Genomic DNA, 19,157 nt, shown 5'->3' on the forward strand with positions numbered 1-19,157 from the left:
GATGGATCGGGTATAGTGATTATAAGAACTCGACAATTGCAACGGGTGAAGGAAACAAGCGTCGGCCGTGCAGATGATGGGAATTTATATCCATGGAACAGCCATGGCGACGACAAATGCGACACAAAGTATCTTCGCAGCACCAGCTTCTACGTCCGGAGGGGCTGAGCCTTGGACTTTTGTTGTGGACATGTCTTATCTCGGCTGCGTAGACCCAGGTCATATTGAATGAGATTGGATCAAACTTTCTTCAGGGACGTAACAAGTCAGGAGCTTTTCGGAGACGCTTCATTGCAGAGGTGTGGAAGGATCTCAATTTCCAGCGGAATGCAGCAGCATGTGTCGTCGAGATTGAACAGTACCGCGTCGAGCCCCGAGAAAAAGAATATCGCGGCCTTGATGAGACAGGCAACATGTCAGAGGATCTGTCACAAGGATTGTCTTTCCGAGGGCGCGACGCACCTGCACCATAGGAGTGACTCTTTTAAAGGACGTGAGTGGAACATATTGTTGAAAGGGTCAGCCGCGAAATCCTCCTTCCCGCCTAGAAGTCTGAGTGGTGTCTGCCTTTCGGGCAAATGGAGAACGAGTGCACTGGGTAGCATGATGCTGGACAACAGTGGCATTGGAGTAAGGTTGACGGCCGTAGAATACGACGACGAGGTCAGATCTATTAAGTACAATATTCTTGGAATCCAACCAAATCAAGGGATGCTGTAGGCACAGTGACGTGGGCTTTCATATCCAGTAATCAAAGCTTGTGCTGGGAGCAACTGCGAGCCCGTCGAAACTGATTGCCGCTAGAGCTGTTTCTGTTTGCGACTGGAATCAGTGACGAAACGCTGGTGGGATGCTGGATCCTCCGGTCGAGATGAACGAAGCCAGACTATTGACTGTAAGTTATGTAATCTGGAGGAGCTGTTGTTGATGATGTTCACGTTATATGGGCGTGTCGTCAACAGCAGTGACAGGCGAAATTGTGACCGACGCTGAACTGCTGATGGCCGGGCCGCTCCATTCCCTATGCCTGGCCCCGGGGGCACATTCGGCCTTCTCAGGGGGATGATCACAACTTTAAGGGGTAAAATCCCCTATGTCCCTGCACCACCCGGGCTAAGCTCCCCTTCGTCACATATCCACTGTAAGACTGGTGGTCTCCGCATCACAGTTCGGCAGGTTTCGACGCAGAGTGACAGGCCAAATCATGAATACCGTCGGAAAGCCTACACCACGATGCCGTCGAGTGGGAGCTTCAGCTTGTGGGCCCCAGATCCAGATTCTGTCACCGTGGTGGTAGCTTCTGAGCGGCGGAGGTGAAAGGTTTCCAGGATTAAGGTGGGCGCGGAATTCCCCCAGCTCTTTTGCGCTGCAGAAGCTCTGGAAGGCTGTGGGAGCTTATGAAGGGGAGCTCGTGGTCCCCGAACCAAAGAGTGTTTTTGTCATCTGGCTAAGACGGAATGGTGTGTGCCAATGCAGCGACGTCATCCTGCAATTGAGTGTAACGTAAGAAGAGGTTTCCGCAGATACCCCCGAGTGCGTCGGACTTAATTGCCAATGACGTCAAACTCGGAGTTTGGCCTCAGATTCAATGGCTTGCTTGCAAAGCAAATTTCATAGCAGCATCTGTCCTCGGTCCACGGAAACCAGCACATTCTGGATAGTTGTGCACGTCCCGAGGAATCAGGACATCGAGAAGGATCTGCGCAGAAAAACGTCGAAGCTACAGAAAGAGAATCAATTTCGTTATCCCAACGCCCAAAATTGGAGTGTGCAATCTGGAAGCAGTTTGTGTGCACTGATTGTCGTCGGCCTATGGTGATCGAGGTGGTTGCCCAGGGTTTTCAATCAAGGTTGCGGTAAAGTGTGATAAGTTCCCCACATGCACACAATTGTTGGTGTGACTACATGAGCAGAAAAACCTACATATGATGGAACAAGTACAGGTGGGACGTCTGAGGCCACGTCATTTCAGCATGCTCATGCACAAAAATATGCCCATGAGCCCATACATGGGTACATGTGCGGGTATTTCGGTACATGGGTGCCTGAAATATTTCATCGGCCATTGGAACGAGTCCCCACTGCCCTTACACTGTGAAATGACACTATTTCACGGTGAAGCCCTCGTTCAAGCTACCGTCCACGATGGCTTTCCTTGTGCTCCCTCCCTCGATAGCAACCCGGGAACTCTGCTGTCCCTTCTCGCATGTCTCATACCCGATCCCCCAACGGAAAAGAAGGCTACATTTTTGAATGAGTCAGAGACTTTGGCATCCTATCGCTGTCATCACGACCAGCAGCGTCGGTCTGCTTCATTCTGTACCTTGTTTTTTGCTGTACCTGAGCTGCATCAGTCTGACATTGGCTTGGGCGCAGATGGGCCATCTCCACTTCCACGGGCAGTCCCGCTCAGACGAATCGTCATGGATTTGGGCAACGCATATTTGTGAAGTTCGTGCACAGCATTCAGATGTGCCATGTTTCTGCTCGTGTGAGGGGTTGCTCGAACATGATTGCATGTGGTCCTCCTAAGCCGAAAAGTTTCCAAATTTCTGTGCCATGGTGATTGCCGTAGTGTTGAAGTCCGGTCAGCCTCAGCAAACATACGATTTCGCGCTCAGCAAAGCGGATGAAAGGGGAACAACACTTGCCCAACAATAATTGCAAGTAGAGACGCAGTCTCAACGCACGCCGTAACAACCACGGACAGACGTGGGACAAGCCGCTGAAGTTTCACCAACATTGCCGACATTGACAGCGGTAGCCAGGCCCGGCCGGACTCCAGGCAGCGTCACCGACGAACCCATCCTGGCGCGCGTTGATTAACGGTCATGTCTGTCAGTACACTGGCTAGCAGAACCTAGCGTCGATCTCGAAGGGCCCACGGCGCGATTACGTAATCAATGGAGGCCGACTGGACAGACCACATTGGTGGCCCAAGTTACTGTGGGTCCAGGGCCGTGACCCACCGCCGGAGTTTGCTCCGCTCCGAATACACTGGAGAGATTTCTACTTCCAAGCCGCGATGTTTCCAACGGCTCACCGCGAAAATCGCAATTTGAAGTATACAACGGCCACAGGGATTTCAGTCAGATAGAAAGCCAGCAAATCTCATCAGGAAGAAGTTGTATTGTCCTATCGTGACGAGTGAGACGACTATCACCAATGTGGAAGGATTTTGAAAGCAATCCATACTGTCACTCGACTTATTAATTACAGCGTCCAAAAGGACTTGCAAATTGCAAAGCTATAACAAAATAAAAAGGCTTGCCGTCATCATTGCAGCTTCTGCGACCTTGAAGTCTCACGCCTTGGCACGGAGTGGCTCGAAAGGGGGGATGGTTGCGGTTGAGTTAAACGTTTGCAAGGCTCCTTGTGCTCCACCTCATGCACCCCGAAAGTGGGTGCGGCATCCCTACGCAGAAGCCCATGTGGAGATATGTTGACTTCTAAACGTATTGTGCGATTCCTCTTGATCTCATGGCGGATTCGGTCTGGTTGTTGGGGAATGGGGAGTGTTGATCGCTCGCACGCACTCTGTTCGTAACTTAACTGACGACGTTCACCATCGCGAGAGAACCACAAACGTGTCGTTAGCAAGGTTTAGGGACACTGCCGTCGTGTACCGTCGGCTTCAAGCAAGGGCGCACGTTGCGTGCAGCCCTTGTCAGACCAGAACCTCTACGCCTATCAGCGCCAGGGTTGCCCAGTAAATCAACGCTATTTTGATGGCCAGTTCGGAGACTCACCACCCTTCGTGCACGAAACCATGCTAATTCGCTGACCTTCTAAGCGGCTCGCGCCACCTGCATTCAAGACGCAGCCCGGCCCGACATCCAGATCCGCAGACACGCCAGCCGATGCGCTCGTAGACGTTCCTCGATCAAAGGAAACACAGCTGCAACATCTTTGTATTGATGACTCGAATATGGGTCACACTGCAGCTTTTCAAGCGATTAGACACACACACACAGTAGGATGGAACTTGACCAACCAACGCATAGGCGATGGCTTGGCCCTCCGAGGCTGGAACCGATGTGTCGCCGTCGTTGATGGCGCGAGTGCGATTGATAAATCAGTCTCTATGTTTGACTACGTATAGCGGCTTCACGGGAGGCTGGTCACAAGGTGAAGAATTGACGGCCCGGCCACGTCTTCCGAGTCGGAGCCGAAGACCGTGGATGCAAATGACGCCGAAGCCAAAACTGCACGGTTGACAAGCGCTGTTTTGCATTGCACAAGTTTCAGTGTGTGTGTAAAAGTGCTGGGATATAAGCACGTATTTCAAGGTCTTCATACAGGTTCCAGTATGTTAGTTCATATTCTCTGGCTTTGCTCAGGTTGCGATGTGGGAGGCATGGCAGGTCTTTGCATTTTCCTGCCACGGGTGTGGCAGTTTTCGCACGCGGTAGACATCAGAGCCCAGGGTAGTGGATTCTTCTTCCTGCCTAAGAAGGTGACCTGGGGGTCATAACGGTCCTTCCTTCCTTCCTTTCTGCGCGGCCCCACCCAGGTTCGCATGCATCACGGCCGAGGAAGGTAGCAACGACGTGAGCGACATGCTCTTTCCTCACAGTGCACCCGCGTCTTCCTGAAATTTCTGCCGCAGCAGTCATAAACTCCAAAAGGCAGCAACCAAAACACCTTGACCGCCCCGCCCGTCCACGGCATCTACGTGGTGCAGGTGGTCTCTTCCAGCGTCGGCTTGCGATCAGCCCGCGCGCTCTTCCTCGAGAATCCATCGTCGTCGGCATCGCGAAGTCAGGCTTTCCCACAATCAACTCCCGCCGCTGCGACCCGGCCGACATCCCTCAATGCCCCGCACTCGTGCCGCGGCGACCAAAGCCCAACAACAACTCGAACGCGACACCGGTTCCCAGTCGGAGCGCTCTCCAACCCCCTCGTCAGACGACCAATCCGAACAAGACTCCCCCGAACTAGAAAAGCTTTTCACCAATCTTGCACAAGCAATCAACGACAGCGAGGCCGTTGTACGAGCACGGTGGGACGAAGCCCAGACCGCCTTTGGCGCTCATATCAACAAGCGCAACCGAGCCCGGCGACATCGCAAACCCTTCGCCGTGTGGGTCGCCGAATGCATGCCACAAGACACCCTTTTCCGGACCTTGCGAGTGGTTTTTCATGAGCATTGGGATACCTACGTCGCACAAAAAAGAGATCAGGCAACTTATCGCACGAGAGCGGCAAAGCATCTTGGCCTCACAGACGTCTTTGAACTATATCTCTGGTTTGGAAAGACAGCTGTTGGCTCCGAGCAGTGCTGGAAAAAGGGTTGGCAGGCGCTGGCGAAACTTGACGCCGAGCAGCTATTTAGGCACTTGCTCGAGGCGAGAAGGACGGGTTTTCAAGAACCTCGAAACGATAACTACATCAGAAAGCCCTTCGATTCCCGAGACTTCACAAAGGTGAAGAGCGTCAGTAGGTGCACTTCGTATTCCATGGCAGATACCGTGGTGGCTCCGTACGCGCAGCCGCTGACTTTGTCCCAGTTTCCACGACTTCTGCGCGACCATCCGAGGCCAAAACTGACGGCAACGACAATTCCACCCGTCAAATCAAGACAAAAACGGCCAACGCGAGTTCCAGCCGACAGCAGAAGACCTACACCCAGGCATCAGACAGCCAGGCTGGGGGCGGCAGTCAGATGCCCGAGGACATAGGAGAGCTCCAAGGCCCCCCTGACGGCTCTGTGCTAGCAAAGATCAGTGGGCAGCAGGAAATCCCCGAGAACAGTAGAGTGGCATCTGCAGACCTGGACAGCGAAGACGAAAGTGATACCGCGGCAGGACCGAATCAGGAAGAGGCAGAGGACGAACCTGGAAACCTGGTTACCGCCACTCGTCCAGTCATACTTGACAATCAGCGCACTGGGATCGACGTAGACGACGGGAGGGGAGAGGAGGACTCCGAAGACGACGGCTACGACCAAAACCCATACTTTGGTAGTTACGACAACGACGACACCTTCGGAACGGATATCGGAAGTCAGTTAGCCACAAGTACGCCGCAGTACAAGACAAGACAGGGGAATCTCGACGCAGAGTCCAACTACTCAGAGCCTGGGGATACAGCGCCCGGCGGCGAGGTTTCGGACGACGCGATTCAACAAAGTGATACAGACTCTGCGGAAGAGGAGTTTTTTGACAGCGTCTTCAGCCACAAAACCGAAAGCAGCACGTTATTGGACACGGGAATCACTCTGCCACAAGTCGTCAGCATGAGGCACGACACGCAGGGAAACAAGTCACCAAGTGCGACGGAAAGGTCCGGTAGATTCAAAGAACAGCAGCCAGCGATGCCGTCCATCGTGGATGACATCAGAAAAGACTTGGCTGCTGCGGTCTGTGGTGCGAAGAACGATTTGGAGTACCGCAGAAGCGCACACGAACAGCAGCAAGAGGCCAACAAGGAGATCGACTCGCTTCGGAAAAAGCACAATGCGCGTATCGATCTCATCCTCGGCGTTTCAAACGACGATCTGCTGGGCGACAAGGCTACTTGGGCGGCAGCGTGTGTAGACGCCGCCAAGAACAAAGGCCCATCCGCTGAGGAGATCGAGACAGGCATCGCAGAAGCCAATCGGAAAAGGAAGGTCGCGGATCTCTGCATGAGATCGGAGAGCGATAAAAGGCAGAAGGTTGCTGAGAAGGTCGAAATCGCTAGACAGGCCATTCGAGCTCTCGCGGAGGCTGCGATGGAGGAGCTTCCGCCCTTGTATGACGACAAGGCCTGTGACAATGGAGATACCGATCATGATATTTCATATGGCGAGAAGGATATGGTTGAGCAGTGGAACGTGAAGTGAGGAAGGGATGCGCGCGTAGATTGCATTGTTTTTAGGTGTGGGGTGTTTGTCCATAGGTGATAGCAACAGACGCAGATAGCTGTGTCTCCACAACCACAATAGATATGAGATGTCGCACTGGTTAAAATGAATTCTGACGTGATAGCACACCTGTTTAAGTAGGCGTCGACTCGGAGATTGATTGCAGAAGTGGTGTTGTCACTGAAGCGTGTGGGAAAATGTCCCGGATATTCCCGGGAACTTTCTGTCACGCCCGCATTGCAAACACCCACGTCGCCGAATCATGCTGCAAGCATGCACCATGACTAATTAGAGCCCTCTCTTCCTATTACAAGTGCACTTTATCTTATTTCCTTTCTTGAGAATAACCTGAGGCGACTAATAGAGCAGTAGATGCAATTATCGCGCTACAAGGCGACTCTAAATGCTGATTGTTTACATAGGCGCAGCTATACTTTTAATGAAGTCGCTATGTAGCTTGCGCTCTCGCTTAGGCTTCTATGGAGAACATTCCTACTTCAGCCAATATGTATTCTATGTGGATTGGGTGTTTTTCCCAGCCCGGCGCCACGCCGGCGCTTCCACTCCGATGCCCCACCCCGATGCCCCACTCCGGACAATCACACGGACTTGCGTCCAGCGAAAGGCCGGTCTGAGTACGCGCAAACCAGTGCAATGCGTCTTGCATTATTTGAATCCGAGTGCTTTCCCGGACGGGTTGGTCTGTCTCTGCTCCATTTCAATTAGACGTTCAAAGGCCGGATGCTATCTCGGAGATGACGTTGTCGGCCCCTGTAGTGTGGAACCCCGCAATACAGTGTAGCCAGTCGTCCAAATGAATTCATTATCGGCGCCTGCCCTGTTGCCGGCACCATCACCTTTATACCACAGCAGCGGGATCCGTCGCGGTTATCGACGCGGGCCATGTTCATGAGCTTCTCATCGGCGTCGGTCGTGGCATGCTTCGTCCTTAAGATCCATCTGCTGAAATAGTCGGAGACCTCGTTAACGCGGCGGAAATACTCCAGTCACGGCGAGCTGTTTGCCCAGAGGCTTGCAAAAGCCGGCGAGGGCAATGGCGCGATGGCGCACTAGAAGACTTTTGAACTTGCTACTGTTTAACTGTGGTCCTCGCCGTGGGTTCTCCTGCAATTTTCGGACTCATGTAGACAGTAAACTCGATCACGTCGCGGTCGTCAACTTCGATACCAATCTTCTCCATCTTCCGGATGAGAAACTCGCAAATCTTAGCAATCCGGTTTGGTCCAGCAGTGAATTATACAGGGATATAGATGCGCGATTTGAAGGCCTCGTCGAAGACTCTGACGCTGTGAGAAACAGGTAACCGTCGTAGTTATAGAGCATGTATAAGAAGACGAGTAGTCGGTCAAGGCTAAGCATCTTTGTAACAGCGCTTGTGCGACTGTATTCTTGCTTATGCTGATGTATTACAGACAGAAGCATCTCTGTGGATGTCCGTCCATGTCATCAAAGCGAGAAAGATATTCGCTTCATCTAGGCGCAAGACACAGTCCGGGCCGCCAGCAAGGCGAGAACCACTTCTTATAACTCTGAACGAAGGTTACTTGTTACTATTCGCCAGAAGGCGAAGGCAATCATGGGCTGCGGCATCTGGGGTACCGCATATGATTGGAAGCAATGGTCGGCCCTTGCTTTCAACAGCACCCTCTTGGCTTTAAACCTTATACCAGCTTGTAGTTGTTCTTCAGTCCTGTCGAGCCAAGGCCTGATTTAGCCCACCAGCGGTGAACGTCTTACCGATTGTAAGGACGCCATATAAGAGAATAACGGGCTATTTCCCTGTGCGACTCGAATAACCAGTCGCTAAGGTTGGTAAAGAAGGGCTCCCGTCTAAGTCCGTCGTTCTTTGGTATCTCTGAGAGGTGCGAATTCATCAGATACTGGAGCGGAACCGTACGGCCCTGAGGTAGCTCCAGCTCATCCATGAGCTCTGCGCAAGGCGTGATCATTAGAAGTCTCTCCTTGCCATTTTGAACATTGGATTTGGCAGGCAGGCTATGAGAAGATAAATGACCTGTCTAGCAAGATGATCGGGGGTCAACAAGGTGCGCCTCCAGGTGGCAAACTGCGGAAGAAAAGTTGGAAGGGAAGAAGGATGTGGGGTGCTATTGTCACAAGCCGGCGTCCGGTAGGTGCCCGTTCCATATTCTTCGCAAAATCCACGATGATATCGCCTTCAATATTTTCAGGATACGACCATTCACTCAGTGGGAGTCCGGCGCTCTCTTCCAACTCGGCGAGCTTAAAGCCGCCCGTTAGAGATGTTAACTCCTCCCAGAGTACCATCGAGTGCAATGTTTGTGACACACTCCAGAGAGCTCCGTCCACACTCGACGGCAACCTTCTTGCGAGGTCTAAGCTTTTCCATTCCGGAGATCGCAGCTGGGACAACCGGGCGGTCCATCAAGTCTGGTGTGTCTTTGATCTTCTGGAAAGGAGAACCCTTACAAGACGAGCCGCTCCTTGGTCCTTGGCGATCTAGACGCAAACATTCCTTATAGGAGGGGGGAAATGCAAGTATTACTCCTCATGGACATCCCTTGAACTACTGCGTGCTAAAAGGAAGATTTGAAGGCGCAAAGTGAGTTTGCATTTGACATGTAGACGTAAATCTGACAGTCACAAATTGTGAAGAGCTTCAGAGCCGCGCTGAATTGGAAGTATCTAGAGCAGGTTGTCCCAGACTGAGTCCTCCGCTCCAGGACGACCAGACTTGCTACACGTTTGGATATATTCCGTTTAGGACAACTCAGGCTCTGTAGGTTCAGGCCACAGAACTTCAATGGCATGGTGCCTGTTTTCTTTTTCTTTTTTTGACGTCTCACGTAACAAGATCTTCTAGCCAGCGATCCGAGATCGCGCCAGGGATATCCAAATGCGGCATATCCAAATGCGGCAATGACTGACCTTTGACTTGCTGCATAACCCTGCGTCGGGTTCGATCTAACGACGCCAGTTTGGTTGAATTGCGGCTGCCGCCTAACGACCAGGCCGTCATAGCCAAACAATTGCGATAGTACTTTATTTTGTTTACCCGTTGAGACTGATGAACTGGAAGCCGACGCTTAGTGCGGGGTTTTACACCTATGTCTTGATGTCTAATCATTACCCTTGTCTTTATCTTCCGCGTTGCCTTCCGAGGTCTGCGTGTGGGTGATTTGATTCGTTTTGATGGTTTTATACGATGAATTCCGGTTGTTCTGGGAGTTGTGAGCCTTCACACGTCCTTCAGACTGTACTAGACAGTGTCTAAGTAGACAAACCTACAAGACATTACTCCCGTTCACTTTCTGAGCTGTTGATGTGTCAGAATCAACTTCTCATTGTCTAAGTCGGTTTTTTCCGCAATGCTAAAACCCGCCTTCACATGGTGAGCTGGTATTTTTGTTGACCGGAGCAGCATCTTCACTTGTCCTTCCAGCTTCTCTTTCCGGCTTCCGGTGAATGGTTCAAAACCGTGTGGCGTGGAATTAGACTTGTCAGAGTCTTGTATAGACGAAAGTCTGTTCAGAAAGTCAGTTAGCACCCGGTTATTGGACAATACTTCAAAGACTTTATGTCTCAAAGTTGTTCCTAGGAAATTATGTAGCAGTAAAGGTAATACGGCCTAACTGGCTGTATTTGAGGAGAAGAAGCAAGTTTCTCCAGTGATCAACTCGGATATCATGAAATTCATCGAGGAAAAGCCTAGAAAACTTGCATCGGATGGTTGTGAGCGCTCGATTGCCGTTATAATTGTTAGCTGTACTGTAAGGATATGGTGCGGTGAAAGACAGACCTGAAGCTCCTCCATGGGTCAATCTCAAGACCGCGGCTGCTGAATCGGCAGTGTCTTGAATGTCGAAAAGTCGACGGCGCTATCGCCTGATTCGTGATATCTGTCTTTCGCGAGGCCCTGCGTGCACTGATATCACCGATACCTCCTAGCACCACAACTTCTGATTCAGGTTGTAGACCAGCCAATAGAACGAAGAAATACGCAGTTAAGCACAAGTATGGCTTTAATACTATCTGAATCACCTGCGGCATGGCAACCGTGTGGTTTTCTTTCGCTACGATGCAATGTTGAAGGTTTCCGGCGACGGCAAGATCTGTGTTGATTCGTCCTGGACAGTGGCTTCCTTACGTCCGAGGCAAAGCTCATATGTAATTGCCGCATGGACTCCAAATTGGCCTGAACCCGCCAGATCGCCGATATCGAAGTTTCTGACGTCAACGACCCTCTTCACGACGGTCCCTCATCCTTTATGGCCGGGACTTGCCACACCAAAGGCATTCATGCGTAGGGAGGGCGGGCGGATGAGCATGCAGTAGCATGTGGTAACAGAGACTACTTGTGTCCGGTTCGGGTGAGAATAACGTCGCGACTGCGAAGATGTGAGGTCCCACATTACGATGGCGACCGACAGAGACTCATCAGGCTCCGGAATCTTCACGTTATGCATCTCTACCAAAGCGTCTTGTTCTTCATTCACGACTTCTGCTGCCCGACATTGGATTGAAGTACTCATATGGAATCAGCTTTGATTTCCGATTTGACGTAGAGATAGTGAGAAGACAGAAAGCTGTTTCTTCATTTGAACTCGCTATGGCAGACTGTGGTAATCAAAGGACTCTCGAGATAATCCAATCAAGAAGATGTCTTCGACAGAAGATATCCCAGCAAACGTGAGCAATAGAGCTTCCCAGAACTCATCGTCCACGTATTTGACGCCGTAAAAGGTTACCGTCGCCCTTGGCAGACTTGAAAGAAAATCTCACAACTAGTGTGCTGCAGCCTTTGGATGGCATGACCCCGCGTGGATGCTGACATCGACCTTAACCAGAGCAAACATTTCAAGCCGCTTCGACCACTTTACAGAAGGCAGCCCATGAGCATCAAGGACGATCTGCTAGGACGATGCCATAGTCTTCATCGCACAAATGCTCAACGTTAGCTTCAGGTATGTAGTGTCTTGAGCCTATCACGAAACCACCGCCACGAAGAACCAAAGCTCGAAGGTCAGCTTCAACCAAGATGACATTGAAAATGGGGAACGTTGCCCGGTCTATAAGGGTTGTCGACCACTGCAAGCCTTCACAATGCTGCTGCAGCGATGTGCACATCGCCAACTCTTTTGAACTGTACTCTTCCTTCAACTTATTCCTAATCTTACCATCGAAGGCGCTGTTTGGTGTATCGCTGGCCCGGATGCGACGAATAGTTGGTTCGCAATGAGAAACAGGTTGAAGGGGGGTGGCCCGTTAAAGGTACTAGGTTTTGATCGCAATTGGTGAAATGGCATTTGAGGTCTATCGAGGTGCCCATGTTCGATCATGGGAAGGGTGCATCTTGGAGGACGTGAGGGCAGATCCAAATGCGGGCATGATAGGACCCCTCCATCACATCACAGAACCGGAACCCTGACGGTTCCACATGACCCTTGCGTCCCCCTTGTAGCGGTACCGACTGCAATCCAGCGTTGCTACCTCTTTCGAGCTTGATTAATGCATTATGTCGTGCAACGCGTCTGCGTAGGTTGGTGGGGTGTGATGTCCGGATAATGTCACTGCAGGATGCGCGGCTCGAGAGGCCGTCAGGGCTTGGAGATCTGCAAGGCCAGTGGAGTGGCAGTGGAAGAATCGCGGCGGCAGCGGTATGAGACGGGATATGCGAAACGAAGAATTGATGCAGTTTGGCGATAGCGGCGCACTTACTTTGCCAACGCTGATATTGCGACTGAGGTCGAGAAGAGAACTGTGGGTGCTGGCTGAGAAAGTCCCCAGATGCTGGAGGACTCGTTCTGTGAGTGGTGATGCTGCAATCTCACGGTGCTTTCTACTGTGCACAGGCAGGTTTCGTGATGTTTCAGCGCTGCGCAATTGACGAGAGATGCCGGAAGGGTCTGGCTCGGGCCTCTGCCTTGGTCCTGCTGATTAAGGCCACGGGAGGACGGGCAAGTGAGATGTTCACCGGCCATTGGGCAACAATGGCCGGGCTGCACCTTCACTCTTTCTCGAGAGACATGTCACGGGATGTAAACCGCTTTCTTTCCTCTGTTCCCAGCAACGCGGCGACTCTGGACGCAATGGAAACTGCAACGGACGCAGCTGCAGATCACGCGATCTTGGGGGCGGAGCTTCCCTTCGACTCATCGATCTTGCCAACCGACAATTATGCACGAGGATCTGGCCAGAACAATTGAGCCAGTCCCTGCCGCACTGGTTAAAGTCAAGGCAACATGACCTCTTGCCTCAGAAGGCGCTTTCCCCCTGTTCACCTTCGCAGAGTCTCGGCACTGATCTCTGCCGGAAATCACCACCATTTGCATTTTGACGTCTTCAACAACAGCCACCCCGCAAACCTCAGCGCCCCATCACCAGCACCAAAGATACCCTCAAGCCTCAGAAATTCGCGCGGTGTATATACAGACTACAACTCTTTATACAAGTCATTCCCCCAACATGACTCTCATTCCGGACGAGGTCCCTGCGACTCCGAGTTCACGACTCGCAGAGCCGGCAGAGTGCTCGAAGAAACCCGACCAGACACCTGTCGCCCCCACTCCGATTCAGCGCCGAGCTCCCATCCGACTAGATACGCCTCAGACGCCGCGTGCAGTCCTTTTCGGCACGCCCGCCATGCGCATCAGACCAACGGCCTTTGCCAGAAGGGATGTTCAGAGCTCGAACGACATAGAAGAGGATACAGAGGAGGATGTCGAGAGTCAGGAGGCTCTGTCGAAGAAGGATCTCGCGGCCGAAAGAGTTGCAATCAGGGCTGAGTGGGCTAAGCTGAAGGCAGCCCAGAGGCAGTTGAAGATCAAAGAGCTCGAAGTAGCTCTTGAGTTTGCAAAGCTTGACGACGCCAAGGCCGAAGTTGAAGCTGACCGTCTGAAGGTGGTGGAAATGGCCAGAAGACTCGGCTACGAGATTGACGCTCTCGGGGACGGAGAGCAGAAGTAATGGAGCCAGGACCTGGGAACCATGAACAGGACGTTCGGCCTGCCAGAGGAATATCCGATACGTACGTGCAGAGCCCCTCGGAATTCAGCTTGTATCGATAAGTGATCGCTAGTTGAGAAATAAAAGATAACGCCTTTGACCTCTACCAGACCTAGTGCTTTCCTGACGACTGCTCGTGTGGTCGTTTGCGATCGGATTGGCGCGCTAACCTCGTAAAGAGAAGCAAAAAGGGTGGACAAGGCGGAAGAGCATCATATGCAGTAGTCTTGGAAGCGAGGCGTCATGGGTTATCAATCCCTCGGCTCCCAGACCAAGGCCACGTACCTTAAAGACATTCACCATCTCAAATCTTGTGGCATTGAATGGCAGGATCGAACCTACCACTCCCCAGGTGTCACAAGGTACTACGTGCACACTCCAGCGAAACGACCTGGCCTTTTACAGTCTTGATCCGCGAGAAGCAAGAATACAAGGTGGGAGTGATACTACGGCGTCAGTACCTTAACTTGCTTCGCTTGTCACCGGAACGCTGCTATAGGCTTCAAGGAGAACGCCTTCGAGGACGAGGCCACAATATATATGGTCAGCTTTCTTAACAAGCAATCTGTGCTCATTCAAAGAATCTTTATGGAACACGTGACAATCAAGGGCTGTGTCTTGCAAGTCTTGAGTAAACTCCTTTCCCCTCTACCTACAGCGACGACGATCACGCCCGCAAGATCGAGAGTTCCCTGGAGTGTCATCAGCGGATTAAACGCGTTCCCAGTAGACTTCGCCTTCTTCATCAACAAGCTCCCGCGAGTCTGCACGAGGCTAGACAGCGCTCATTGACGTCTCTTTCAAACAGCCTTGAGCTATGTTTCAGCGCAGTAAATGAAGTACTTGAATGGCCACAAGCCTTCTTATGGGCGTATGAACGATCAAGCTCGCACGTTTCGGCATTCCATGTTGATCGAGAGTCAATAATGGAGCGAGGACAAATGCTTACTATCTTCCATTTGGAATTTAGAAACTCATTCAACCAGATGCTTGTGAAGACACCTTGTGAAATTATCTAATGATCGGTGCGCCCTTGAGGGCTCAATGAGTGCCTGTAGAAATAAAGAGTTCCCTAGGAAACACTTTGCGTGAAAAGCAAGATCCATCCGGGTTCCAAGGCTACCGGATTGCAGTCCTACCCTTCAGCAGACTGACGTATCTTGCGCGAGTTGGAAGGACGAACGATGTATTCCAGTCGACTAACAGGGCGAGCTCAACTTATACGACATAGAGATGCGGCTTCTACTCTTACTGTGCCGGTGCAGTCGCACCGCGAAAAGGCCACAGCAAGAGAAGTTCTCGTTCAGGAAATCAAGCGACAGAAACTCGAGGCCCAAACTCCAGACGACCGGGACAAATGGACCTTCTTTCTGCCTTTTGCAATAATTCCCATAGAATGTTTTCAAGCATAACTTTCTAAGCATATCGGCTGCCTCTCAATGTCCCTCAAGCGACGTGGTCTTAAGAGCTGGTAGCAACCAAATTAGGTGTCGGAAAGGTGAAGCTATGAGGTGTCTCTTGCTGGTGAAAAGGCCGCAAGTCTTGCCGCCATGAAGCTGGTCTTGGAAGTGTACCGCCGCAATCAAGGTTGCAACTTATACTTAATGTATGTAAGCCTTTTGAATAAGGCCACTTGAGTGACGATTGCAGGAAATTTGACAGAGCGTTGAGAGAACCTTTGCTAGTATTTGTGCGTTAACTTCACGACTTCTGCAGCCTCCACTCTAACTCCGCCAGTATCAGGACTATAATGCCTAAACATGCGCCTCCAGGCGGCAAACTGAGAAGAATAAATCCTAGAAAGGAAGAAAGACAGGCGTATAATCTTCTTTCAAACATGTTGCTGACCTCCAACATTGAGAAGATAACTGCTGCGGGAGATCACAGCCCTCTATCAATTCGAGCATCGTTAATGCTGATCATGAAACCGGCGGAGGTCGAAGCGGACCAGTTGACCGCGCCTACAACAGGAGCGGCAACCTGTCTGCTGCATACAAAATGGTAGACTAAGGTAAAATTCGCAGGTGTAGAGACTGCGAGACATGAAGTGGCCGTGGTTTATGGGTGGGGCCTCTTCCTGGTATGACACGGGTCTGGACGAGCTGTCTCTCTGGTAAAAGCCGATCCTGCCAACATGCCAAAGGTGGTGAGAAATACAGGAACCAGGCCACAATAATACAGTCGCAACCCCTGCAGGCTCTGAAGCCCAAAGTTTATTGCCAATCACAAGCACGTTTCTTGTGCGGCGGTCGTCGCGCTGTCAGCGATGCCCAGAGACTTCCAGTGTCCGTGCAATACCACCGCTTTAGGTGATCCCAGCGATTTTGCTAAGGATGTCGACTCAGGCTACGCCGAAGACCTTGAGCATTCGCTCAGCTGAACTGTGACAAGTTTGACTCTTGCGCCCTACCTAAGACTGTGTGTCCTGTTCAGCAATTTACGACGGGGAATGCAAAGAAACCGTGAAGTTCTTACATAGCACAAGCAGCTTTGAAATATCTACGATCGCGTGTAAGGCAGGGATTCTAGATGCACGTTGAATGTGGCACCAAGCTTGTGATGGCTCGGACCTCACATTCCTTACTAGGCAAAATGTGAGGTCTGTCTAGTGCTTCCGTGGAGAATGTGAGGTCTGTCCACTCTGTTCAAACCTCGCAATTCTTAGTGGACAGAATGTGAGGCCTCGGCGCTTTGTCCAGAGCTCACATTTCTTAGTGGCCAGATTGTGAGGTCTGTCCTCCAACCGGGCCTTCCGGGTGTACGGAGTGTGAGGTCTGTCCACTCTGGTCAAACCTCACAATTCTCAGTGGACAGAATGTGAGGCCTCGGAGCTTTGTCCAGAGCTCACATTTCTTGGTGGCCAGACTGTGAGGTCTGTCCTCTGGCCGGGCCTTCCGGGTGTGCGGAGTGTGAGGTCTGTCCACTGACCAGGCCTCATATTTCTTAGTGGCCAGATTGTGAGGTCTGTCCTCTGACCGGGCCTTCCGGGTGTGCGGAGTGTGAGGTCTGTCCACTAACCTGGCCTCACATTTCTGAGCGGGCAGAGCGTGAGGTCATTGTGACTTGTCCCCACCTCACGTTTTTGGCGACAAAAACTTACCGTATTTTCAATTTGTTCGGATGCGACATTTTCTTTCACCTTTCTTCCCTTCTACCTGATGATTTACGGTTGATAACACAGGTCGAGAAAACATTAACCATTGTTCATCATTCAACCAGGGCCCGGATTAAATAATGCGCCCACTAGATAAGATTCGATGACACGAAGTGTGTGTTGAGGAAGTTTCAAGCCCACCTAGTAGGGGTTTTCATAGTAGGGGAAAAAGTAGTAAAAGCACCTTAATTAGTACTTAGTCTAGTAGCTTCACAGTATATATACTTAAGGGTCTAGAATAACTACTTACGCTAACTGTAACTTATTAAGCGAAAATATCTAAACTAGATATATATACTATTATAGCTATTAGCTTTATTAATAATAGCTTTATTACTAATAAAGTTAATAGCTTTACTTATATAACTTATATAGAGATAGCTTTATAAGGTTTTTAGCTATAGAAAAGCTTATCTTAGCTATATACTTAAGATACTACTTATATTAAGCCTTAAGCTTATTATTTATACTTAATCTTAAGTTAATACTATTAAAGTAAACTACTTAGATTCCTTTATAATATATTCTATCTTATTTAATTTATAAGATCTTATATTATAAAGCTTTATTTAAAGTATACTTTAAAATACTAAGATTAATACTAACTATAAAACTAAGTTTATAGTAATTAGTAAAATAATACCTTTTAATATATAGAGCTTTAAAGATTAAATAGCTATAATTAGATCTTACTTTAAGGTCTTAGAGGCTAATTTTAGTAGTAATAGTATAGAGGCTACTTACTTATTTTAATAAAGCTTCTTACTTAATAATATAGATATATTTATTATTAATCTTAATATTTATACCTATTTTAATAATATCCTTAGTAAAATAGTATAGCTAGTAAGTTAATTAAGCTAAATTATAAGTATTACTAATAAATATAGACTATAAAGATATTAGCTTAGTTAATAGAAGGCTTAAACAGTAGTAATAGCACTATATCTCCTAAAAACGTTATAATAGACGTTTATCTTAGAAGGCGTCTATAAATACAGCATAAGTAGCAGAAAAGATAGCTAAGCTAATAGAGAGTATATATAAGGGTTAGTAGATAAGTTAGAAAGCTAGAGAAAGTCTATAGTAATTAAACTTAGTTAAAATCGTAAAGTTATTATTAAAGTAACGTTAAAAGTAATAAAATTATCTAATAGATAGCGTACCTAAGCGTATATAGGGGAAATAGGGCTAAAGGATTATGTAACTAGTAGGCCGTTAGCTGAAGGGTGAAGTCGGAGGTCGTTGTAGTACAGGTTCTAGGTAAAAGTCACAGTAGCTGGCCAGAGGCCGACACGAAGTGTGTAAGCTCACTTCTATCTAATGGAGAAGGCGGCAACAGCTTATTTGTGGAAGACGAAGCAAAACCTTTTCCATAAGACCTACAGTTTTCATGTCATAATCCTGAAATGTTACGGCTTAAGCGCATTTCGTCTATGATAGGTATATTTGACACGCGGTACTGACGCTACATCACCAACTTGATGCTGTGGCAAATATTTGAGAGACCTTGATATACGGTATGCTGATCCGTACGTGTAAAAGTGCTTTACGTCTTCTCCACAGCGCTTGTGGTCATGTACGGCGCCGTAGCTTTGGCGGCACACATGACGTTGTTGACAACCTCAGGAAGATGCACTTATGCGAAACATAACCACGATGTCAGTCGAACTGACGCTTCTTCATCAGTGAAGTCTCATAAAATGCATAACGTATGCTCGTGACCCAGCTTTGTCGCGGGCAACACGGGATGTATGAGAGAGTTTGCTGCTGGGATAGCATTTGAAATTCGCTGGTGAAAGGACACGAAGGTTTGTGAAGGAATTGAAAGCGCTTGCGTCGGAATGGCCGTCCGTGCTTTGCTGCCGTCCTTTGACGACTAGTAACAGGTATTACGCAGCGTGCGCCGACTCTCAGAGCGTCAACACCAGCCACACTATTGGGACAGGCCCATGCTTTCTGTCACTGTTATCCCTGGAACTTTTCTAGATGCGTGCATCAAGCCAGCGTATCGGCATGCCGGCCGGGGCAGATTGCTTTTATGGAGATTGTAGCAGCTATAGACTACTGGATACGGTTTTGGCCGGAGCCACCATTATTAAGAACGGGGTTTGTTCCAAGGAGTCAAGACTCTAGACATTCTTGTCGTAT

This window comes from Colletotrichum siamense, assembly GCF_013390195.1.
Source record: "Colletotrichum siamense strain Cg363 chromosome Unknown KSG_Cg363_contig15, whole genome shotgun sequence".
Taxonomy (NCBI): Eukaryota; Fungi; Ascomycota; class Sordariomycetes; order Glomerellales; family Glomerellaceae; genus Colletotrichum; species Colletotrichum siamense.